The sequence below is a fragment of the Gorilla gorilla genome, chromosome 19, assembly GCF_029281585.2.
Source record: "Gorilla gorilla gorilla isolate KB3781 chromosome 19, NHGRI_mGorGor1-v2.1_pri, whole genome shotgun sequence".
NCBI lineage: Eukaryota > Metazoa > Chordata > Mammalia > Primates > Hominidae > Gorilla > Gorilla gorilla.
This window is the reverse complement of record NC_073243.2, coordinates 102,523,514-102,549,170: the sequence shown is the minus strand read 5'-3', so window position 1 is coordinate 102,549,170 and position 25,657 is coordinate 102,523,514. Positions and strand designations below refer to the sequence as shown.

Here is a 25,657-nt window from a genome sequence, read left to right as displayed (position 1 = left end):
CCCGCCGCCGCGCCTCCTCCACCTCCTCCTCCCTGCCGGGGTGAAACTCGAGCGCCCCACCCGCGCCTGACCTCCCCGAGCCCCTCCCCGGGCCCCGCCCCTTCCCGGTACAGGACCCCCACCTTCGCTCCTGGGAGCCCCGCTGCACCCCAGGAGTTCCATTCCAGCCTCCCCAGTGCGAGTGCGGCCGAGCGCTGACTTTTGGGGGCTCCCTCCCCCGTCTCACTGGGTCCCTCTGCGGCTCCCCCGCCCGCTGTCCCGGCTCAGACGTGGCTGCACCCCGGAGGGGGGCGCCGGCCGAGACCTGAGACGTGGCGCTCCCTCTCTGCCGGCCTCGGCTTCAGGTACGTGCGGTTCCCTCGGCTAAATCTGGCCCGGGGGATGGGGGGCAGGGGCCGTCTGGTCCTCCGGAACTCGAACTTTGTGATTTTGTTCGTTCTGTGTGACACCCTCATCCGTTCTGAGGGAGAAACTCCTTAAAGAAGATGAGAGAGTCGGTCGTTGCGGGTTCTTGGAGGAGCACTTTGGGGGTGAGACTCCCGGCTAGTTCGGGTCGATTTCAGCGGGATTAAGTCAAGGAGATGAACAAATCTGACGAATCAGGGAGGCCAGAGAAGGCGTCCCCAGGTAGCCACGCTGAGCGTTAAGAGAGAAGTCCCGTAGGGTCAAAGTCATTCGTCCAATTCTGGGCCAATTATTCCTTGTTGCACTTTTGCAGGATCTTTGGGCCTTACTAAGTACTCAGGTGAAAAGTTGATAATTGGGAAGCAAGTAAAGTACCTTTGAAGACGTGTATAATTGGACACTTTGTTGCAGTTCTTCAGTTTCTGAAGGAGGCGGTGGGGGGGGAGAGGGAGGGGGTCAGCCTCGCGAAAAGAGCAAATGGTAAAGTTATAGGAGTATAAGGCATAAAACTTGGGTTCGGAGTCCTGACTGGCCTTGAGTGGCCCTTTCCCACTGGATGGGGGTGCGGGCCAGTATCTCTGGGCCCTTTTTACTCCGTCTGCGCCTCAGAGGGAGGCTTGAAGGTCCCCTGCATGAGGAAATGCGTGAATTGCCCCCTCCTGACCGCAGTGAGGTAGGGACCCCCGCAAGGACCCACGTTCACACCAGCGCCATTCCAGCCAGTGGTGGGGTATGGATGGGCCTCGCTGTTCCTGGGCATGGTCCGGTGCGTCCATAAGGGTTCCATTGAGCTCATCCATAAAACAAAGAAGCTATTGCAGGCTGCAGGGTGTCATAGCTCGCACAGTAGCCATGCAGACCTAAGAGGACAATGGAAATACAAATTGCTATCGATGTGTCTTTATTTTCTAGAACTTTTTTTTTAAATAAAAGAATTAAGTGAAAGCAATTCCAAAGGTTTCTATGAAAGCCCAGCCCATCCCCAAATGCCCAGTCTCTGGCACGGGTGATCTGGCTGTCTTGGGTACTCAGGCCTTACTGGGATTTCCTTTAAGACCTCTGGGAGGAAGTGTCAGTAGCTGGGCAGGCCTTCTTGGCAAGCATTCCTCCCTGGGTTGTGGCGGGGGCTCCCGGCCTGCTGTGTGGCAGCTGCAGGCTCTTGGGGACCTGAAGGAAAAGCTTAACCGTTCTCCCTTCCCTTGCTTGGCACTTAGGGCACTAGTTCCATTCCAGACATTCCGATTATCTTGCCTACGTGGCACAGAGGCCTAGGAGCCTCCCTGGGAGGAAGAGGCAGGCCAAGGTCTTGCCTGGCTGCTTCTAGGGGGAAAGATGTAGGGAGGAAGCTGCCTTATGCTTGGATCTGCAGCCTTTGCCTGGACCTGTGGAGCCTACGTGGCCAGGGTGAGGGAGACAGAAATTAGAACCCAATGTATTCAGCTAATCCTCTTCTTGCATCTGAACATTGCCGTTAATACTTGAAAAGAAAAAAAAAAGCAAAAAGAACTCTTGGCATATAGAGCTAAGCAGTGGGAAGAAGATAGCTTTCTAAACCATGACCTAATAGGTCTGATAACATAACATTTAACTGGATAAATTACATAATTTTGTATGTATGTAGGGGGGGAGTTGAATTCAGTTTTGCTGTTTACAGGCTGCACCAATGCATTGTTAAAAGATGTATATTTTAGTGATAATTACAAAATAATTGCTAATAAGCAGGTAAATAAACCAAATTATAATTTAGAGTGCATCCTTTGTTTAAAGTGAAATGGATCTAAATTGAGGACATAATTTTGAGTTTTAATCTGGGGAAAGTTCTTTAACTTTTCTGAGCTACAGTCTCTTCACCTGGAGCTTAGACACACCAGCCTGGCAGGGGTATGTCAGCTGTCTGCTTGAAAGGAGAAAGACAGTAATCTGTGTGAAATACTCACCGAGCACCCAACATATAAGCAGGCTCTTCATAAATAAAGTCATTTTGAAGTATCCACAAGTATTTCTTTTTTCTAAACAAAATTTCTTTGTTTTTTGTTTGTTTTGCTTTGCAAAGGTCTTGCTTGCTAGAAAGCTATCTGCATTAAGCTGCTTCTCATCACATTATAAAACTAAGGATGATCATTTTTAAACAAAAGTATTTAGTTATCTTTTCAAAATAAAATATAGCTTTCCCTAAACTGTTTTAGGTGAGCCATGCACACAATGTGAAAGAATGAAGAAACCAACAAAACACTTGGTGAAAATGATGAATTCTGGGGCGCTGATTCATGTGACTTGAAAAATGCCATCCATTTCCTGATTCACCTCAATTCTGTTCGGAACTATGAAAGATCATTTATGTTTCTGCACTAATTGACCAATTTTGTCTTGTCTTTACTTCCCTCCCTAGTGCTTGAATTTCAGCCACATCCCTAAGCTGCCATCTCAGACCAGAGGAACAGGGAGGGGGGCTTTCTGGAAAGAACATCACCTGGAAGAAATCAGGACATGACTGTGGGCCATGAGTGACCTTCAAAGGAAAGCCGGGTATCTGTGGTCTTTAAGATGTGGTAAGATTGTATTAAAATTATAGAAAAAACCTCAATCCAGAAATCGTGGCCTCTTGACATTTACATCTTAACTGCATTTTCCTACCAATGAGATGCATTACAATCATCCTCCATAAGTGTTCTCTTTTTACCCGTTTCCATTCTTTTAGATCCATGACATTTAAAAACTGAAGAAATGAAAAGATCATCTGATCAGGCCCATCAGTCTTTTTCCTAATGCTAAACGTTCGTACAAAGATGTGAAGTTTGATGTCTCACTAAGATTGCCTAGGGCTGCTTTATTGCTCACCTACTTCAAAGTATTGGGAAAACATGATTATGGGTACAGGTGATGCTGTGTTGCCCCCAAACAGGTTTCTTTTGTCAGGTTCTTTTGATGGATTAGGAATCTACAAGTGGTGAGATTTTAGGGAAATAGCCCCTCCACTTGGATTTCACCAAAACGTCTTTAGGGTTCTCTTACCCCAAGAAACACGCATTCCTCTTTAGTGTGGCAGCCCACTCTATTGGCAAAGTTAAGCAGACCAGTTTTACTAAAAAAGAGCCACCCAGAAACTTAGACAGAAAATACTTGAGGCACAGATGAGAATGAGCACAAATGTGCATAGCAAGTGCAGTTTCCTGGCCCTTAAACTGAAGGGCCAGGTCAGTCTGCTCCTCCAGGCACAGCCTGGGACCCCATCATGTGTCCCACTCTGCAGCCTGAGCTTCCACTCAAGTCCACCGGGGCCTGCCTCACATATATATACAAGACCCAATGTCAGAGTCTGCCTCTGCCCATGTCTGGTCAGAAGGTTGCACTTTGCCACTGCTACATGTTCCCAGAGGTTGGCACAGCATGACCTGGACCTCACCTAAACCAGGCAAACTCCGCCCATCTTTGAGCTCTCTGGAACCCATTTCTCAAGGGAGAACCACATTCCCCCACCTCACAGCCAAGTTCAAGGAAGGAGCCTGGCTAAAGCAATGACTCAAGGATACCAGAAGCAGAGCACACATTTAACAAAATGTGCTGACTTGCAGGAGCAGCTGACTCTTCTTAAGAAGAGTTTACTGATTCTTCTTTCAGTACGGGCCTTTTAATAAGATATTGTGTTTTCCTTCAGCTATGGGTGCAGACAATTAAAGGATTCTAGAAATCTGAAAGTGTTTTGCCTTGTCCTCTTGGTTAAATTTCTGGATATATTGTCTAGCAACTCAATTTGCTTAAACAAAATTGTTGTGTCAAAAAAGCCCAAGTCATCTTTTATAAGTGTGGTCTGGGGAGAAGAAAAAAATGCTAAGTTTAAAAGATTTTTGGAATATCTGAAGAAAATACAGATAGCTTGTAATGGAGATAAAGCCTCTGGATGGTTTCCAGGGTGTTATTTTCTGACATTGAGTCTTGTATATATCTTGAATGTCTATAAGCAAAGAATGGCTATACTTTTTTTAAAAAGATATGTTTTATACTTATTAATCAATGTCCTCTCTATTCCTCTGCCTTTGAAAATAGAGCTTTGGAGGAAAATAAGTACCTTTGGAAATATGTTTTCAAAAATAATACTCATCCTGCTTAGATTTAGAAGCACAGATTACTCTGCCTTAGTTTATTTCATTATTTACCAGAGAGATTAACTCAAAATAACCTTGAGTTAATGAAAAGATGATTAAGTGAAATTAAACCCAAAAGTAAAATGTCTCCTGAGCAAATCCATAGAAAGAAGAGCTATCAAGCATCCAGTGGGCCCTCCATCAAGTGTTGTTTCAGGCCCTCCTTTCCATTCCCTTCTCATTACCATAATTCACAGTGTCAGTGTCTCTCACCCAAACTACCAACACCTCCTCTTACCGTCTTCCTGACTCCAGTTCCAGTGATCATTCCCCAATCAGCAGCATCACACCCACCCCTCACACATACATCATCATCATCGTCATTACCATTAATAACACAGACCTGATTTTATTTGAGTTGGAAACTACTTGGCTTTGAAAAAAAACTCCCTTGCAGCTAGGTGAGGCCATAGAACTCAGCCATAACCAATAAGATGTAAGTGGAGTAGGATTCTAAGATAGGCTTTGTAAAAGGGGGCAGACAACTAAATGGGCATGGTCTTTCCTGTCCTTCTCTCCTACTTCTGGATTCCCACCTGGAAGTTGACTGTGATGGTGGAAATACCAGGCACTGGTCGGGTGCGATGGCTCATGCCTGTAATCCCAGCACTTTGGGAGGTCAAGGTGAGTAGATCACCTGAGGTCAGGGGTTTGAGACCAGCCTGACCAACATGGCGAAACCCTGTCTCTACTAAAAATACAAAAATTAGCCTGGCATGGTGACACGCACCTGTAGTCCCAGCTACTCGGGAGGCTGAGGCAGGAGAATCTCTTGAACTGGGGAGGAGGAGGTTGCAATGAGCCAAGATCATGCACCTGCACTCCAGCCTGGGTGACAGAATGAGACTCTGTCCCAAAACAAACAAACAAAAAACGAAATGCCAGGCACCAATTTAGGCTCTTGAGGATATAAGTTATGAGCCAAGGATGATGGTGTAAAAAGTAGCCTAAATCCCTGGTGACTCCATGGAGCCCCTGCCTCAGCGCTGAATTACCTAACCCCAGACTTCATGACATGAGAAAGAAAGAACTTTCTGTTTTGCTTTAGCCATCATTGTTTCTGTTCTGTTTTTAGCAGGAGAATGTGATTCCTTACCAGTGGAGGGGATTCAGTTCCTCCAGGTCTGGCAACCCTGCAGCTTGGGTCCAGCTTCATCCCTCAACATTGTGGCCTATGCAGCCAGTGCCCCCTCTCCCTTTCTCCCACCCAGCTTTCCCATCTGCAACCAAGCTTGTTGCACACCATGTGCCAGACGCATGGCTGCACATTCAAAATAGAATGAAAAGACACACAGGCAATCCCTGCCCTTTCAGAAGTTACAGCTTACCGAGTTACAGCTTACTGAGTTATGGAACCCACAAGTATGTAATTCTAAACCCTGATAAATGCTATGAAGGACAAATATATGGGTGTCTGGTTTAGTATGGGGAATGGGAGAGACATCACTGAAAAAGTAGCATTTGAGATGAGATTTGAAGGATGAGTAGAGACCAGCAAGAAAGTGGGAAAGATAAAGGATAAGAGTAAGACTCCAGAAAAGGGTGGAAATGGAGATTAACTTTGGAATTTAATTCAAACACACTTGTTAACATATCAAGGATTGTAATAGTAATTGCAAATGAATAGCAATAAATACTGTCATAGACCATTTCAGGCTGCTATAACAAAAAGCCTTAAACTCAGTAATAAATAAACAATAGAAATTTATTAATAACAGTTCTGGAGGCTGGAAAGTTCAAGATCAAGGCACCAGCAGGTTCAATGTCTGGTGAAGGCACAGTCTCTGCTTCCAAGATGGTGCCTTGTTTCTGCATCCTCTAGAGAAGAGGAACACTGTGTCCACACATGGCTGAAAAGCTGGATGGAGAAAAGGGCCCAGCTAATTCCCTCCAGCCCTTTTATAAGCCACTAATCCCACTTATGAGGTCAGAGCCCTTACAGCCTAATCACCTCCAAAAGGCCCCACCTCATAATACTGTTGGATCGAGGATTAACTTTCAACGTGAATTTTGGGGAGAATACAGTCAAACCATAGCATTCTTCCCCTGACCCCTCAAAATTCATGTCCTCATATACAAAATTCATCCCAAAATGGATAACTTATTGCCCAAATTCTTAACGTGTTCCAGCATTAACTTTAAAGTCTAAGTCTAAGGTCTCATTTAAATATGATCTATATCAGATACAGCTGAGACTGAAGGTACAAGTCATCCTAAGGCACACTCCTCCAGCTCTGAGCCTATGAAATCAAACAAGCGATGTGCTTCCAAAATACGATAGTGGTGCAGGCATAGGATATACCTTCCCATTCTGCAAGGGAGAAATGGGCAAGAAGAAAGGGTCACAGGCCCCATGGAATTCCAAAACCCAACAAGGCAAACTGTTAAATCTTGAGGCTTGAGAATGGTCTTCAGTCCATGTTCATCCTTCTGTACACACTGGGGCAAGGGTTGGACATCCAAGGGTCCCACCCGCCCTACCCCCATGGCTTTGCTGGGCACAGCCCATGCTGTAGCTCTCACAAGTTGGAGTCCAGTGCCTGTGGCTCTCCTAGGCTGGCATTGCACGCTGGTGGCTCTACCAGTTTGGGATCTCAAAGGCAACCCTGACCCCACAGCTCTGCTGGTCATTGTCCTAGTAGGGACCGTCTGCACCTATCTCACCTTTGTGGCAGTTCTCTGTCTGGGCTCTGGGCTCTCCAAGACATCTTTTGAAATCTACGTGGAGATAGCCGTGCCTCCACAGCTCATACACTCTATATACATGCAGAGTTGGCACTTCAAGAATGTCATCAAGGCTTATTACTTGTACCTTTCAGAAGGGTAGCCCAGGCCACATCTGAGTCCACTTGAGCCCCAGCTGGGGCAGCTAAAAAGCACTGTGTTAGAATGCAGGGAGCAAAGATCTGAGGAGGCCCTAGGCAGTGAAACCTGAGGTGCCATGGGTGCCCTGGGCCCCTCCCTTGAAACCTTTCTGACTTGAAGGCCCTGGTACTCTGGGATCATGATGGGAGCGGCAGCCTCAAAGATTGAAATGCCTTTGGAGTCATTCTTCTATTGTCTGGATAAATAGCATCTGGCTTCCTTATAGCCACACTAATCTCATATCAAAAGTTACGTTTGCTTAGCCACGCCCTTGGTATTCTCTTCTGAACATGCCCTTTGAATCTTTACAACCTGGCGAGGCTGAAAATTTTCCAGATCTTTAAGTTCTGCTTCCCTTTTTATTGTAAATTCCATCTTTAATTCATTTCTCTTCTCTTGCATTTTATGATAAGCAGTCAAGAAAAGCCACATAATACCTTGAACAATTTGCTTAGATATTTCTTCACCAAATATCCTAGTATATCACTCTTAAATTCCACCCTCCACAGAGCACTAGAATGCAGACACAATACAGCCAAGTTCTTTGCCACTTTATAACAAAGATAGGCTTTCCTCCAGTTTCCAGAACATTTTCATGTGAGACCTCATCAAAATGACCTTTATCATCCATATTTCTAACAACATTTTGATTACAATCTTTTACGTAATCTCCAAGAAGACTGAGGCTCTGTCTGTAACTCTTCATATGAGCCTTTACCTTTTACAGTCCATTTATGGCAATCTAGGCTTTCTCTAGCCTACTTTGCCAAACTCTTTCCGCCTCTACCCATTACCCAGTTCCAAAGCTGCTCCCACATTTTCAGGTATTCGCCAGCAGCACCCCACTACTCATTACCAATTTCTGTTTTAGTTCATTCCAGGTTGCTATAACAAAAACCTTAAGCTGGTTACTTTATAAACAATAGAAATATATTTCTCATGGTTCTGAAGACTGAGAAGTCCAAGATCAAATCACCAGTAGGTTCAGTATCTGGTCACTGCTTCCAAGGCAAAATTAATCCTTATTTTATTATCAGCATTCCAGTGAATAGAAAAATCATAGGCCAAATACTAACAAATTCAAGGATGTTTTATCATTAGAAAATATGCTAATATAAATCACCTCATCAACAAATTTTAAAAAATGATTATTTCAATAGCTGCAGAATATGTTTTGATAAAATTAAACGTGTTTGTCATTCAAAAAAGAAACCTCTTAGCTAACTAGTAATAGAAGGGAATTTACCTAAATTGACAAAAAAAATCACCAAAAACTTGTTATTTAGTGGTGAAAAGTCGTAGGCATTCAATTGAAAGAGAAGATCAAGACAACCTGTACTTTCAATCACTGTTGTTGAAGAGAAATATCTGTAAGGACAAATCAAACCTCCTTATGGATATTTCTCTTCAACATCTAAACAGTGATTGAAAAGGGAAAAATTAACTTTTAGTTTCAGATGATATAATTGTATCTAATGAAAACACTTAAGAAAGTCTGCATATCAACAATTAGAATAAAGAGAAAGTTCTATTAAGTTCTGAAAGACTTTTGTGAAAAAATTATAAAGCTAAATTTAAAGATCCTAAAGAAGACCAAAATAAATGTATGCTATTCCACATTGATGTATTGGAAGATTCAGTATACAATACCTTGAAAATAAAATATTCATTCAGAAAGATCCATGATACCCAAATTTATCCTTCAATACGATGTACGTCTAATCAAAATCTCAACTGGCTTTTTATGAAACCTAAGATCCTAAAGTTTATAAGCAAAGCAAACACAAATTTCCATGAGTGATTAAGGAATGTCCGTAGATTATGAACAAGGTTGATGAGTATCATGTCAATATTGTTCATAGGGCTATAGAAATTAAGACATTGAGATATTGACCCAGGGACAGACATAGAGAATAATAAATGAAGCCTATAAACAGACCCGCATAGACTCCCTCTTGAGTGACATGTGACAAAAGATGTATGGTGGCTCACTGGGGAAAGAAGGTACTCAATAGATGGGCCTAAGACAATTGACTACTTATATGTAAAAACAGTGAATTTGTACCTCCCCCTTAAGCTTTATAAGAACAACTTTGAATTAGTTTACAGCAAAAGTGAGAAACAAAACATTACTTAGGAAAACATACAAGACACTATCTGTATGACCACTGGATGGGGAAGCAGTTCTTAAAACAAGATATAAAGACTAGCCATAAAGAAAAAAAATCAATACGGCAAACAACATTAAAGTTTAGAACTTCCATATGATGATATACAACTTAAAAACAAGCCATAACCTAGGGGAATTTTCAGTGCATACAAATGACAAAAGATGGTAGGCAAAATATATTTTCAAAGTCCTACTAATCCATTTGAAAAGGACAAGGCAAAAACTGTACAAATGAAACAAGAAGCTCAACGGCCAATAAGTGTAAGAATGTAACACAAGTTCCCTAATAATCATGGAAAGTCAGTTGAAACCAGGAAGCATCATTTCATACCAGATTAGCAATAATGAAAAAATCTGACAATACCAGCTGTTATCAAATGCTGGCAAGGGGACCTTTAGAGGTGTAAATTGGTACAGTCACTTGGGAAGGCATTTTAGCCACTCTTCCAATGTCTAAAATGTACATTCCATGCAGTGCAGTTGACAAGGTTGCAGAAGGGACATGTCGTGTACTGCCAGTTTATATAAAGTATGTAAACCAAAAAATCAGATCTATATTTTATGGATACATCACAGTAGTAAAATAGCACAGAAATGATAAATAATAAATTCAGTAATATGTCAAGGGAGGGAAAAGGGGGATTGTGCAAAGATCATCAAAGGCCACCAACTTTATCTTTGATTCTGTTTTCCACTAAAATGAAAAAAAAATACACAGCAAATAATGAAAGATGTTAAGATCAGGCAGATATGCTTTGGTGGTTCATTAGATTATTATCCTTTTCTGTATGCTCAGAAGATTTCATAATTCAATAGAGAGGGTTCATAGGAAGTAAGAAAGTGCAGACAGGAGGTGGAAACTCATTAGAGCAGTTTTGTCCTGAAGAGAAACAAACTGGTAGCAGCTGGACCTGTGCACAGAGGGTTATATTCCACAGTGGGTCATTGGAAGCATGTTTATATGTTGGTTGAGATAACTCCATGGATAGTGAGAAACTGTCTACATAATAGAGAAATAAGAGAACTCCAGGAACTAAGACTTTGGAAAGATAAGAGTTCATAGGTGTTCATTTGGAGACAGTAGAGCCCCCCTTGAATGGTCATTGGAGTAGGAACCAGGGAGACCAGGTAGAGGCAGAAATGGAATCTTCAGTGGTGCAAATTGTTCCAGGGCAGCATGTTTTAGTAAAGAAGTATGAGGCTAGATTTGGGTGGGGAGTAGGGAAAAGACATGAACGTTAGATTAGAGAAACTATAAAATCAACATCTTGGAAATCAGGCAAACAAACTTACTGGGAGTGTGTACTGGAATCTCCATGCTGTGTTGGACGACCAGTCAAGGCTCATGGTCATCACCCTAAAGTCAACCCCATCAGCATGTTTGTGAGATTTTCTCTAGGAACATGCAGTAGCTCAGGCACAGGTGTGGATAACATGGATGATTGATTCCAACCAGGAGGTGGTTTCCCCAGACAAACAGGACAGAGGAACAGAAAAGTCGAGGATGTCTGTAGGGAGGTGACTTTAAGGATGGTCACACAACGTAAGCTAACAAGGAGGACACAGGGACAAAAAGGATCATGGTTTCAACAGATTGGAGGACTAGATGAGGTCCAGAATCCGAAAGTTTACTTGTGGTCCAAGATGTGTTCGTGATAATAGGGGCTGCAGTGGAATTACTGTTGTTCAACGAGAGGACAGATCACCAGCATCTTAGAGGGGTGATCAGTATAGATGTTTAAGTCAGCAAAAAGAAACTTCAGTGAACGAAGCAATGTGACACAGGATGTTCAACAGACAATAGCCACAAGCAAAATCATTTTATAGATGTTGAAAATGTGGTTCAGAGAATGAACCTCTACAAAGCAAATCCCAAACTAATAACCGAAGGAACTCGTGAGTATTTGACCCCAAACTCCATTCTCTTTCCAGTACCAAACTGCTTATACAAGTTTCAACACAGTAAACTTTAACAATTATACAATGGAATTTTATCTTAATCTCCAATAACTCCCCTCAAAGGAGCTGGGGATGACCCTTAACCAGTATGACTAATCAGAAATATCTGGGGAATATTTTCAACATACACAAGCCAAGGCTGATGCTATACGTAGTGAATCAGAGTCTCCCAGGGGTGGGGTCCAGGCCTGTGATTTCAAAAACATTCCCCAGGTGCATCTGACGCACAGCCTGTTCAAGAACCAGTGGACTTCAGATTATTTTCCGTACCAAACCTCACCTGTTTTTAAAGCACAGATCATTCCGATAGTCCTGAGAAAGAACTGGACCAAGAGAACAGACTTTAGGGCCCAGTTGTATTTATCTGGCCATCTCTAATGTTCTGGAATTATTGTTTTGTGTGCCCTATATAGAAACTCATTCCATCCTGGACTGTACTGAGAAACATGTTTTTCTATTCAGTATCTTATGTAATCACAAAAGAGTCTTAGTGTTTGCTTACTGTGCTCAAAGATTCACTTGTATCAATTTATTGATAAAATACCCACTTTTATCAATTTGTTTTTATAAAGTGTTTTGCTTGTCAGTAATGTCGTCTGCAAAATTCTCATTGCCAGATGTATTACTTTAGGGACTATGTAAATTATGGGGGGTTTCTCTCTCTCTCACTCACACACCTTTTCTCTTCTGCTAGGATCAGCTTTCACAGCTGTGTGCATGGGGGAAGGGCCCTCTCTGGGATATGAACTGAGGAAGGATGCCCCATTGACCTTTGTTTCCTCTCTCCTACCCCAACCTCCCAGCTCAATCAGCACAGACATGATTATGTAATCATGCCAATATAAGAACCACAATTATGTTTACTTCACCCTTCCCCTACCTCTAGGAGATAATATCATTTCAACTCACCCGGGGAAATATATCAGAATTTTGGCCAACTGCAGAAATAGCCTATATAAATACACTGCTCCCAGAAAATTCTGCCACACCTTCCAGCCTCCACCAAGTCAAACACTGGGTGAGCTGGACTGCCTTCTATTTCATCCCCTGGAGCCTTGTGGGGTGGGGTGTGTGGACATAATGTCAGATTCATCCCTATGTGGTGACAGTATCAATGAAGTTATAAATATCTAAGGCTTGTGGCATTCCCTAGCGAAGTGTCTCACAATATACCTTTCATATATCGATAACTAACAGGTTTTGAGTATTTTCTGCTTGCCAGGCTCTGGTCTAAGAGGTTTAAAATGTTAACATATCGACCTCTTGAATTAACTGTCTGTGCTGGGGAATGTTATTACCCCCACTTTATGGATAAGAACATTGAGGCACAGAGAGGTTGAGTAAATTCCCCGATGATGAAACAGCTAGGAGGCATAATTGGGAGTCAGGCAGCGGCATTGCTGGCTTCAGAGACTGGCTCTTCCCCAACACCTCCATGGTGCACCAGGGCCAGGGTTGACAAACTTTCTCCATAAAGGGCCAGAGAGCAAATATGTTAGGCTTTGTAAGCCATACAGTCTCTGTTGCAGCTCTAGACAATATGTAAATGAATTGTGTTCCAATAACAATTTATTTACAAAAACAGACCAGATTTGGCCTCCAGGTCATAGTTTGCTGATCCCTGCTCTAGCCCAGTGCTTCTCAAATTTGAGCATGCTTTAAAATCATCAGAAGGGCTTTCTAAAATCAGATTGGTGCCCAACAACATCCTGAGTTTCTGATTCGGTGGGCTTTGGATGGGGCCCACACTTTGCATCTTTAGCCGTTCCCAAGTGATGCTAATGCTGTGGATCTAGGAACTACTCTTTGAGAACCACTGCCTAAAGGAACATTAACAAACACAGCCTGCAGGTTATCTTCTGAAAGCAAATCAACGTTAATGTAAAATCTTACCATTCCTCTAAGTCATGATGACTTAGAGACTCCTTTGTCTCGCAGTCTCTGGACAAAGACCATGTTTTATCTTCTTGGTATTCACAGTGTCTGAGATAGTGGCTTCTGTGTCCTAGGTACTCAAAAATGGTTGCTCGTGGAATGAAACTCAAATGAATGACTGTAATGCTATGTTAGGTCGTTCCCATTAATTTTAAAATGTGATGAAAATACTCAGGATTGGAGTAAATTGCTCTACCTCAGAGAATGACATTACCTAATATAGGCAACTTGTTCGTATGGTATAGTAAGTCATTTTTCCCAGTTCACGCATTTAAAGAGAATATACACCTTAAGATAGTCCTGAGTTTTTCCCAAGTCACATTAAATGTAGCCTGCCCCAAGTTATGATCCTACATAAGAAGCAGCTCTTGCTTGTCAAGATATTGTTCCTTAGAGATGAGGTACAAAAGAAGTCGTAGGTTATGGGATTTTACAGAAGGCATTACCAGTCCCGGCAAAACCAGTTCTTAAAAAAAGATTGGGATCAGGCTGACTGGACACACCTAGATATAACTTGAGCAGAGGATACCTGCCAGGACTGATTTCCCCCTTGGGTAAACAGCCAGATGCAAGGCAAGGCACAGGCCACTTAAAATCTCAGTGCTGTGACTGAACCAGAGCCTCATGGTTCACTTTATTTAGAAAAACAGGTGGGAAATTAAAAATCCTCCAAACTATTTTGAATTGGAAAAAGAAAACCTCATTTGGTTTCAAAGCATTTTTTTTATTATTATTTTTTATTTTTCCTAACTCTGAGAAAATGTGAACACTGCAGCGAGTAATAAGACTGCTCACTGCCTTCCATATACACAAATCAGGCTTTCCTGCATCCAAATGTTAATTTGAACTGACAAAACACTCTCGGCACTTTAATTTTATTTCATAACGAAAAGGCAAACTTAACTTCTAAGCATTTTTATTCCAAGTTTAATGGCTTACATTCCCGGGGTCAGCAAGCAGATGGAGTTGGAGACGAGAATGTATAATTGCAGATTATGAAACAGCAAAATTAATATTACTTTGTTAATGTCAAGATACGATTTGAGAGCTAGAAGGGATTTTCAAGATCATTGATCCTAAACCTCATCATACAGATGAAGACACTGAGGCTGAAGTGATTATGTGTCCTGCCCAGCTTTGCAAAGCCAGTTGGGGACGGAGCTGCATCTGCTGCCTGGTCTCCTGGCAATTAGGCCAGTCCTCCCACTGCAGTACGCCACTATCCTCATCAGTTCCTTACAAGAAAGAGGCTCTTACTTATCCTTCACTGCTTTACCTTTCAGTGTAGAAGTGTGTGTGTGTGTGTGTGTGTGTGTGTGTGTGTGTGTGTGTAATAAAGGAGAGAAGAAGAAGAAGAAGGAGAAGGAGAAGGAGGAGAAGAAGGAGAAAGAAGAGCGAAGAGCCAGAACTGTTGGCGTGCAACCATCTGCAAATTTTCCCAGGGATGTGGCTCCTTCTGTCTATGGCTCTGCCATTCTCAGTGGGCTGCCCGCATCATCATGGTCCATGATTAACCATCATCTTGAAAATTCCAGCCAGGAGGGAGGAGAGAAAGGAGAAGTGGAGTGCATACTTTTCCCCATACAAATGTGCCCTGGATGGCACACATGCACTTCCTTGGCCAGAACTTACTTGCATGGACAGACCTAGATTGTGGGTCACCATGTACCCAGCTAAATATAGTATATAGTATTATATCCAATAGAAGAAACAATGGTCACTGAGGGCTACCTAGAGGTTTCTTAGTTGACTCCCTGGCCATCCAATATCTGTGCTTACCTTTCATCTCACATAAATAACACACGTATTCCCCACCTAAGGGAGGCAATCTCTGTATATGTCTTATTGCTACTGCTTTCACCTTCAAGTTCATGATCTGTACCTGACACACACTGTTATTCACTGCGTCCAGGCTTCCTCCTCTCAGTTGAACAACTGTAAACTAAAAAACAAGTTTTCTGTCCACCCATTGGATCCGATATAGAATGGTAGAGTAGGAAAAGAAACTTCAGTGGCAGACAAATGGCAGTGGTGGATCCCTGCTAATGAAGGCATGCTTCCCAAGAGTTCCAGCTGTAAGAGTGAAGTCACTCCATCTGGTATCCCCTGGGAAACTCTCTGGAAGGAGATCACTAGGAGTGTGTGGAAGGGTGTATTAGTCCATTTTCACACTGCTATAAAGATACTACCTGAGACTGGGTAATTTATAAACAAAAGAGGTTTAATTGACTCACAGTTCCTCATGGCTGGGGAGGCCTCAGGAAACTTACAATCATGGTGGAAGGCAAAGGCAAAGCAAAGCAGCACGTCTTGCATGACAGCAGGAGAAAGAGCGCTTGCAGGGGGAACTGCCAGACACTTATCAAACAACCAGATCTCATGAGGACTCCCTCACTATCATGAGAACAGCATGGAGGAAACTGCCCCCATGAGCCAACACGTCCCACCACGTCCCTCCCTCAACCCATGGGGATTACAATTCTAGATGCGATTTGAATGGGGACACAGATCCAAGCCATATCAGAGTGCATTGCTCTGGTTCAGCTGGGGCACACAGCCTTTGCCACTCACCCCCAGCAGGGTGGTCTGCCTCACCCCCAGCAGGGTGGCCTGAGTCACCAATCAAGCTTGTCTGGTGGCTTCTTTGGCAACACAATTTCCTCAAAAACTTAGCAGGCAACTGTCATTTAAACCTGAAGATTTCGCTTCTTTATTTCCTGGCCTCTGGGTACTGGCAAAAGTCCTCTCGAGTTAATGGTGTCTCCCTTGGGAGTTTCAGGAACATAGTCTTTGCAGAAAGGAAATCCCCTTATTCTGGTCTCTCATTTTTTGGCAGAAAATTCCGTATGTGAGAAGAGTTAGCAAAATAGGATCACACAGTTCTATCTCCTCCCCTTGCAGTCTATTTGGAGCCACCTCTTCTCACCGTTTCAGTTTTGGATAAGGTTTGGCTTTATCAAACTTGCAAAGTCCCAAGATAACTCATATTCACTTCAAGTTGACTATGTGGGCCATGAGGATGTCAACTCATGAGACATGAGAGGATCTAACTTAGCGGAGCTCTGGTTCTCTTTCATTTTTGCTTGATGTCCAGCCGCCTCTAGCATAAATTGGCCTCTCTCATGAGGACTTTGCTGAAAGTGTCAAGTGTCAACAACAAAACATCAACATTCTGAATTTTCTGATCATTTCCCCTAATGTTGGTCATGCCCTGTGTTCTTCATCCCAAGATGCTGCAGATGACAATGTCATTAGATGCTTTGTCCCTGCATAACAAGGGTCACCAGCTTTCTACCCACCAAAATCTGCATTTTTGCTGTCCACTGTCCAGATGCTTTCTCTAAGACAATGACATCAGTGTGGCCAGCTGGATTCTAACAAATGCCACGCACAACATTCTCTTCCAAATACCAAATTCTGCCATATACATTCAGCTGTGTATGAGAATGATCCAAATTTGCAGTGACCTAAACACAAAATGAGTTTATTGCTTTCTCCCATAAACATCTAATGTGGTAACTGTGCTCCACAAGGTCATGGGGTGCTCAGGTTCCTTCTCCTTGTCATTTTACCACGCCTTGGTGATTTTCTGGTTTCTATGGCCCAATATTTCTCACCACCATATCTGCTTTTCAGCCAATAGGAAGGGAGTGAGATGGTTGGTATTATCATCTTGCCTATTAAGTAAGGCACAATTTGGAGATTTCATGCATCACTTCATTCAATCCCATTATTCGGAATTTAATCTCAGGAATAAACTTACTTTTTTAGGATGTCAGAGTCCCCAGACAAGGGTTTTTATTGCTAAAGAAGTAGAGGAAGTTTATATTGCAGAACATGAACAGTCTCTGCTGCATTACGTACATCTTTTTAATGTTCAGCATAAATATCTAGAACACAACCTATAATTAGTTTAAAGATGTAATTCAGCATGGATATGCTGTTTACCTCTAAATCTCCTTATCTAGAATATTAGTGAACCTACCAACCAGGAATTCTTGGGAAATTCCTTATCCAAACCTTTAAGGCTATCTGATCTTTTGCTGTCATTTCGTTTTCCTCTAACTCTTCCAAAATGGGCATCCACACAGAATTATGTTAGACCAGCATTTGATATCCAAAACGATATTAATTAGGTGAATAAGTCTTTATGTAACTGTTCAAACTCCACATTTTGGATGTATCTGGTTTAACTCACTATTTTAACTTGCCCATTAAGCTTTTATTTTCAATGAACATAATTTTTATTACTAGAATTTACATAATCTTTTGGCAAAATATTGAGCTTATTTTCTGTTTTCTGTTGTGTCATTAGTATCTCAAGCATGCTAATTTTTTAGTCATTATCGTATTATTCTCATATCTGAATCTACTGTGTTTTCTGCTAATTTTCGCACATCGTAGCCTGTTCTTTTTGTGATTTTTAAATGTAGATTGTGAGTTTGTTTGCTCTGTGGGGCTTTATGAAAATCCTGAGTGTCCTGGATTAAAAGTTTCCCTTTTCTAGAAGGTTCTGGACATTTAGGAGTGGTACCACGTGGGGATAAATTTTTGTTGTTGTTACTTTCCTCCTTTGGGGGCTCCCAAGTATAGTCACATCAAACTAAAACCTTATGAGAGAAACACTTATTATCTTAAGGGAAGAGTTTTTTCCACCAAGATCCCAGAAGACAATCTCTTTGTTATCTATTTGCTGGTGAGTGGATGTTTTATATGTCTGTTCAATAGGGCTGACTGTACTGGGATGGGATTTCACCACATCATCATGCATGCCCCAAGGACTTATTTCCTCTGACCCCTAAAATCCATGCCTATGGTCGTTGGTTACCAAGAAAGGCACACCCTGTTTCCCCCTGCTCCCCACCTCCAACTCACCCAACACAACTGAATGAACATCTATTCTTTATTTTGTGGCCTTGGGAATTTCCTTACTTTCTTTTGAGCTTAGCTATGTATTTCAAAGAAGCTGAGTTTATTTTTTTCTAGCCTTTCTAGGTGTTCTGTAGTAGTATAGTTTCATATTACTTAACTGTTTCCATAAAGAAAAGTCAGCTCCCTAATTTCATCCATGAAGTTGCAAACTGTTACTTACTTCAACCTAATAAATCGCAATGGAAGCAACAGAAAAACAATATTTACAACATTTGTGAGGAACAAGTGGTCAGCATACTTGTATAACATGGCATATCTGGCTATTTAAGCTGGATTCCAGAGGCTCTTCAGTACAAACAGTGACTCTACCTCTCCTTCCCCAGCAACTCACTGTGTTGCACAAATCTCAGTAAGAGTTTACACTCTCTGCTACCCCCAGTAATAGGGAAGGCAACATGGATGGGAGGCATGAAAAAGGCAAAGTTCAAAGAAGGAGGTCTACATTTGTGCTCCTGTATTTTAGGCAAGACCAGAAGGTGTGGGGGGACTCATGACTTTAAAAGTTCATGAGAAACTTTATGAGACTCACAAGCCCTAGGAGAAATGCGTCTAGGCCTAGGAAATCAGATATAGTGTAAAATTATAAAAAAGTGCATATTTCCTATTTCTGGAAGCCTGGAGAATTCTTTTTTTTTTTAGACAGGGTCTCACTGGCTCATCCAGACTGAAGTGCAGTGGTATTTCACGACTCACCATAGCCTCAGCTGCCTGGGCTCAAGCGATTCTCCCACCTCAGCCTTTCAAGTATCTGGGACCACAGACATGCCCCACCACACCCAGCCAATTTTTAAAATTATTTGTAGAGATGAGGCTGGTCTCATATTCCTGGGTTCAAGTGATCCTCCCACCTCAGCCTCCCAAAGTGTGGGGATTACAGATGTGAGTCACTGCATGCGGTGTGGAAAATTCTTGCAACATTGGAACAGGCATGGCAGAGTTTATGGGATTGTCACCACTCTTTTTCCACCCAAGAGACAATAGTTTTTCTGTTGACTCCCTCAGGGTATTCTTGACTGTTGGTGGCAGCAGTGTGGCTTCCCAATACTGTGTCTTGACAGTAGACATGGGCAAGTGGGAGCCAGCGCTAGACGCACAGAGGAAGGCAGACAGCAGGTGGGATGGGAGCTCACCAACTGGGCTCGTTGGCTCGTGTGAAGCACTCCTTTGGGGACTCCCAGAAGTAACTCAGAGAAAATGCTTTGTAGGGAGCTAATTTTTAGCAATCAGGCTAGGGGTCACTGAGCTCCCATAATTGACTGAGTCTCTAAAGTTAAGGGGACTTTATACTGGCAAGATATGGGTAGACGATGAGAGTGCTGCTAAACATATAAAGAGTGTTCAAGTGATGGGCATTTAGGTTGATTCCATAAAGAAAATGTGGCATATATACACCATGGAATACTATACAGCCACAAAAAAACGAGACCATGTCCTTTGCAGGAACATGGATGGAGCTGGAGGCCATTATCCTTAGCAAACTAACTCAGTAACAGAAAACCAAATGCCACATATTCTCATTTATAAGTGGGAGCTAAATGATGAGAACACATGGACACATAGAGGGGAGCAACACACACTTGGGCCTATCAGAGGGTGGGGAATGGGAGGAGGGAGAGGATCAGGAAAAATAACTAATGGATACTAGGCTTAATACCTGTGTGACAAAATAATCTGTACAACAAACCCCCATGATACAAGCTTGCCTATGTAACAGACCTGCACATGTACCCCTGAACTTGGAAGTAAAAATAAAAAAGAATGCTTAAGAAAAAGACAGTCTCAAACAAAAGATGAGTGAAAGACAACTCATAAAAAGAGAAATGAAATAGATTTCACATATAAAAAGAAATTTTACTAAAAAAATTAAAAATAAACTAACAATATTATCTCCATTTACCAAACTGACAGAGATAATTATGTGTTTGCCCTCTTATTTCTCTGACTGATGGGCATGTAAACTTGTATAAATGTGACAAAGAAAAATACTTCACAAGAGCTTTTAAAACATGCAGACCAGGCCGGACATGACGGCTCACGCCTGTAATCCCAGCACTTTGGGAGGCCAAGGCGGGTGGATCACGAGGTCAGGAAATCGAGACCATCCTGGCTAACACAGTGAAACCCCATCTCTACTAAAAATACAAAAAATTAGCCGGGCATGGTAGCGGGCACCTGTAATCCCAGCTACTCAGGAGGCTGAGGCAGGAGAATGGCTTGAACCAGGGAGGCGGAGCTTGCAGTGAGCCGAGATCGCGCCACTGCACTCCAGCCTGGGCGACAGATAAAGACTCCGTCTCAAAAAAAAACAAAAAAAAAAAACAAAAAAAAAAACAAAAAAAAAACCATGCAGACCATTTCACTCCAAATTAATTTAAAGAAATAATAAAAGAGGTTTGCAAAAGTTGGTGACAGAGATTGCCAGTATGAGGCTCTCATATTGGTAAAAAGATGGAAGCAACATAAATACCTCACAATAAAAGAATAATCAAATGAATTTTCTATAGCTATAATGAAGCCTGTTGAATCTTATGGCCTTTTCAATGTCTATTTCAACACATGGAAAATTGTTTATGAGATATTCATAAAAATTTTTATAATGTAATTACATTATGACGTAGGTGAGTAGCACAGGTTGTAAAACAGTATGTATGGGATATAATCCTAATTTTGTATATTTATACAAGTATGCACTGAAAAACTGGAAGTTTGTACAGTCATCCCTCATTATCCATGGAGGATTGGTTCTGGGACTCCCTATGGATATCAAAATCCATGGAGGCTCAAGTCTCATTAAAATGTAGCACTTGAATATAATCCACACATATCCTACTATGTATTTTAAATCATCTGTAGATTGCTTGTAATACCTAATACAATGCCAATGCTACATAAACGGTTGTCATACTATGTTGTTAAGGGAATAATGACAAGAAAAAGTCTGTGAATGTTCAGTACAGATGCAACTCTCCATTTTTTAACAAACATTTAAAAACCCACAGGTATGGAGGACCGACAGCACACAGATAAGTGGTTATCACGTTCTTCATTCTGAATTTCTCCATTACATTTTTTTTTCACAATAAGCATGAGCTGTCTCTATATTCAGCAAAAAGAGAATAAATGCTATTGTTGTGGTCATATTGTCTTCATCAATTGGCTTTTCGTGCCCCTAGAGTTTTACTCCCATTGTTTCTGATGCACAGATCTGGAGAGAAGCTCAAGAGAAGGAAGGCTCCCTCTTTCCACTCTGAGCTCCTACAACCAGGGCTGGCCCCTCACAGCTGCTGCCAAAGAGGATCTCCAGAGACCCAGTTGGCTTTTGCTTGGAGGCCCCAGTTTATGGTTGGGACGTTCCCTTAGTTAACTCTTCCCCTACATTGACGACTCACGTTTCTCATTTTTTTTTTCTTTTTGCTTTGTTTTGAATGATCCCTTTCTGGATTATTCTGCTGGTTAGCAATTTCATCACTCACTCCCCATACCGAGTTGCCTACGCATATTGGGTTAAACCGGAGAAAAGTGTTTTCTATGCAAGTTAAAAAAAAAATGTAAATAATAGCACTTTGATCTCATTTAAGCTATTTCTATGATACCTAAGTTATCCCATCAAAGTGGAAAAAATTTCATTTTTCTGATTAGAAATTCTGGTTAACTGGTTGCCCCACGTGGGTAGTGGTGCCAGGCAGAGCTACAAGGGCCCTGAGCAATACTTTCACATAAGCAGGAATTGGTTGATTTTTACTTCAGTATTTTTCGAATATTGCTTTCTCACTAATCTAAGCTATCAACTTGGAGGATTAGGTTAGAGTATTGACATTGAAATAAGCTTCATATATATAAAAAAGAACGGTTTCCTCCTGGATTCAATTTAAAGGAATAAGCATGAAAAGAAAAAAATAGATAACTCTCACAAAATTTAATAAATTGATTGGATTTGTGAGATATTTTTAAATAAAATTTAATTCAAAATGTTGAAAACTATAGATGACTGGAAATAATGTAAAAATAGAAATCCAATTTTAAAAAACATATTTCATGTCGGAGTAGAAGAAACGTGCATCTCAACTTATTCCTAAAGTTCCCAAAGTAGAAGAATAAAATAAAATGTAATCTAGAAATAAAAGTAGAAACCTTTCAGTAGCTCTTGGGCAATGATTAGTAAATGGGTCAAGTAATTACTATTTAATGTAATTGTCATTTTCTATGTAATAGTTTATTGCCTTTAACCTTGGTTTAAGAAATGAGATTCTGTTGGTATGAAAGTAATGATATGAGTATTCCTCAGGCAGGTAGTTGGATGCACATATCTGAAATTCAAGAGAGGGGATATGGGAGTCCTCCATTCACAGATGATGAGTCTGGATGAGAACTTAGAGTGAGAAGAACCAAGTGCAAGAATTGAGTTCCTGAGCTCAGAATTCAGGGAAAAAAGAGAAACCAGTAATGAATTCATGAGTGCCCAATGAGACAAGAGGAAAACTAGGAGAGCTCAGTGTAGGGAAGCCAGGAGTAGGAATATGTCTAGGAAGAGGCAGAAATCAACCCCATTAATGCTGCCAAAAAAGGCAGCTACATAGAGAATTGCCCATTGGATCTAACTATGCCAAGGTCACTGGGGACCTTAACAAGGGCAGCTTTTGTGGAGTCGTGAGTCTGAGACAAGGTGAGACAGCAGTGAGTCTGAGAGAAGTGGAGAATGGAGAATAAGCTTTTTTATTTTTTTTTATTTTTTTAAGTTTTGCTGCAAGGAATAATGGTGGTGGCTTGAATCCCAACATTTCAACTCAAACCAAGAGCAAAATGAGGACCACTTATCTAAATATTTAAAATGTAAGTGAAACTAACAAATTGTTTCAGAAAAGATGCTCTATTTTCATGCCTTGGGAAAACATACTTTTGATGTAAGATGTTTCCACAGGAAGAAAGTGGCAGAAAAGTATCTGGGATCTCTCTGAAGATTTTCTTACAACTGCGTGTAAATCTACAATTGTCTCAAAATGTACCTCAAAAATTATGATTACCATTATCTCAAAAGTTAAAAACTGTTACCTTTGTTAATAACCTCGAAGTACAGGCTTGAGTTTAGACATTAGAATTCCTCAGAGTTCTGCTTCAGAACCCGGAGAAAGGACTATCTGTAGAATTTTCAGGGCCCAGTGAAATGAAAATACGGGGCCCCTGGTTCAAAAGTGATGAAGCATTTCAAGATGTTAACAGCAAGACATTAAACCAAATGTGGAGACCATGTGGACACAAGACCCCGTCTGACCGCACAGGATGCATGGTCTCCTTCTAGCAGGTGTCTGGACTTGTGTGGTTTGAACTACTCCCTGGCACCATCATCTTGCCCGCCTATGAGGCAGAAAGAGCGGGAAGGTGTAAGTTGAAAGCTGTCAGAGGTCAAACATCAAAAATAGAGACAGATTCTTGATGACACACTTGCATCCTTCAAGTCTTTGTTCATAAACCGCTGTCTCAATGACACCTACTTGATTATCTGATTTAAGATTTCGCCCCCTCTCCTCACATGCCCATTACTGATCTATATTTTTTTCCAGAGCATGTATCACCTTCTAACAAAATGCATACTTTATTTTATTGTGATTATTGTTGATCTCCTCTCACTACTAAGTTAACACCATAAGGACAGAGATTTTTGTCTTTTTTGTACTGAAAACCATGCCGAGCCCATATTTAGTGCCCAATAATATATCAAATAAATGTATGGTTGGGGAAACTTAGGGTCTAATAAATCAGCCTTAATGTGAGTGTTCCGTGGAAAAAATTCCCCAACTACAGAATATCTGTCTCCTCTTGAATGTGACTCCCAAATGACACAGTGGCACACTCTTGTTTCCTCTTTAAGATGCAAACATTACAAAGGCTTCACATCATTCAACTCTAGGGTTGAGTTTGCCTTTTATTGCTTTTGGACATAAGACCACAGACCAAAGCAAGAATAGTGGAGATGTCGCCTTTAAAATATAAAACTGAAAACAGCAAAAGTTAGAGAGTGACTGATAGGAGAATAGGCAACATTTTAAAGTTGATTTTACAAAGGCAGTCATCAGACAGCACTGTGTCATTTTAACTCAAGATTCTCAAGTGGCTCTCATGCTGATTGTTAAAGCAGGAGAATGATTGGCCCTAAGATGATGTACTCCTCCCAGGAATCTGAAATTCATAGATCATCTGGAAGGACCAGAGTGCTTGTGGAGTGATGGGGGATGGGGTAGATTATTATGAGAAAGAAGAGGGCTCCTCAAAGGAAAAATGCAAAAAGGAGACTGTAAGACAGAGGCATCAAAAGCAGATTTCATCACTTCCCCAGGGCTCCTGAGTGCGAGAGGGAATTGTCTGAGTCTAATTAAGAAGCATGGACTTTGGATCTTATTGCAGGTTATGGATAAAATCAGTCTCATATCAAGTCATCTTGCTTCTGGTGCCTGTGTTTATTAAGCTTCAGGAATAGAGGAAAAGCCAAAAGCCTCCTTCCAGGAGCCCTGCCTTTTGTGTTATCTCTGCTCTTTATGATCAACGTGAGGAAGCTCTACCTACACCTCCACAGCACTTAACCGTGTCTCTTTGATTAGTTGGGTTCCAAACCAACATTGTGTGTCACTTTTGGGCCTTCTCATGGCTGCCTGCTGGAGTAAGATAATAAAGTAAAAAGAAGTTGGACAAAAGAAAAGAAAAAAAATAAAAAGTTTACCTGTTTTAGTCCTACACTTTCCAGTACTCCATGGAAAATTCCATCTCTCCATTTGATGGTCTCGATTCTAGAATTCAAATGTTGCCCCATCACTTTTCCCCAGCTTGCCCCCCACTCTGTGGATGTGGGATGTGGCTGAATCTCAATTATTACACAAAATGGAAATGGAGGCACATCAGAGATTTATTGTTTCAACCTTGGGGACTGAAATGTATTAAAATAAATGGCAAAAATCATGAATCTTTGCTTGAAAATCCTTGTGAGTTTTCACCTTGGGAATTCAAGGTTACACAACTAGATAATTATGCTTTGCATAATATGTCAATCTTTGGGCTTCCGTATCAGTCACAACATTAGCAAGAGAAGAAAATCTTCAGCAGTCTATACCCAGCCACTACCGTGGAAACATCCCAAAGTCTAATTAAGAGTTTGAAAAAATAGTTGTAACACTCCCCGAAGAACTCATCTGCATTCCAACAATATTGGGAAGGGTGATAATAGAATTCTACCATGTAGTTAATATTAGTAAGTCCAGGA

At 41.5% G+C, this 25,657-nt stretch overlaps 1 long non-coding RNA gene and 1 other non-coding gene across 3 annotated transcripts; both read left to right on the top strand.

Annotated features, from left to right (window-relative positions):
- The first annotated feature begins 8 nt into the window (after positions 1-8).
- On the top strand, positions 9-25,348 carry LOC109023815 (uncharacterized). Of its 2 annotated transcripts, XR_010131818.1 has the most exons (3): positions 9-344; positions 2,795-2,954; positions 23,145-25,348. It is a non-coding gene; the product is annotated as an uncharacterized lncRNA (long non-coding RNA). The 2 variants fall into 2 exon arrangements; XR_002003268.4 differs by lacking the exon at positions 23,145-25,348 and having other exon boundaries at positions 2,795-2,989.
- On the top strand, positions 2,641-2,710 carry LOC115931346 (small nucleolar RNA SNORD123). Its single transcript, XR_004067851.1, has one exon. It is a non-coding gene; the product is annotated as a small nucleolar RNA SNORD123 (small nucleolar RNA).
- Positions 25,349-25,657: the final 309 nt, after the last annotated feature.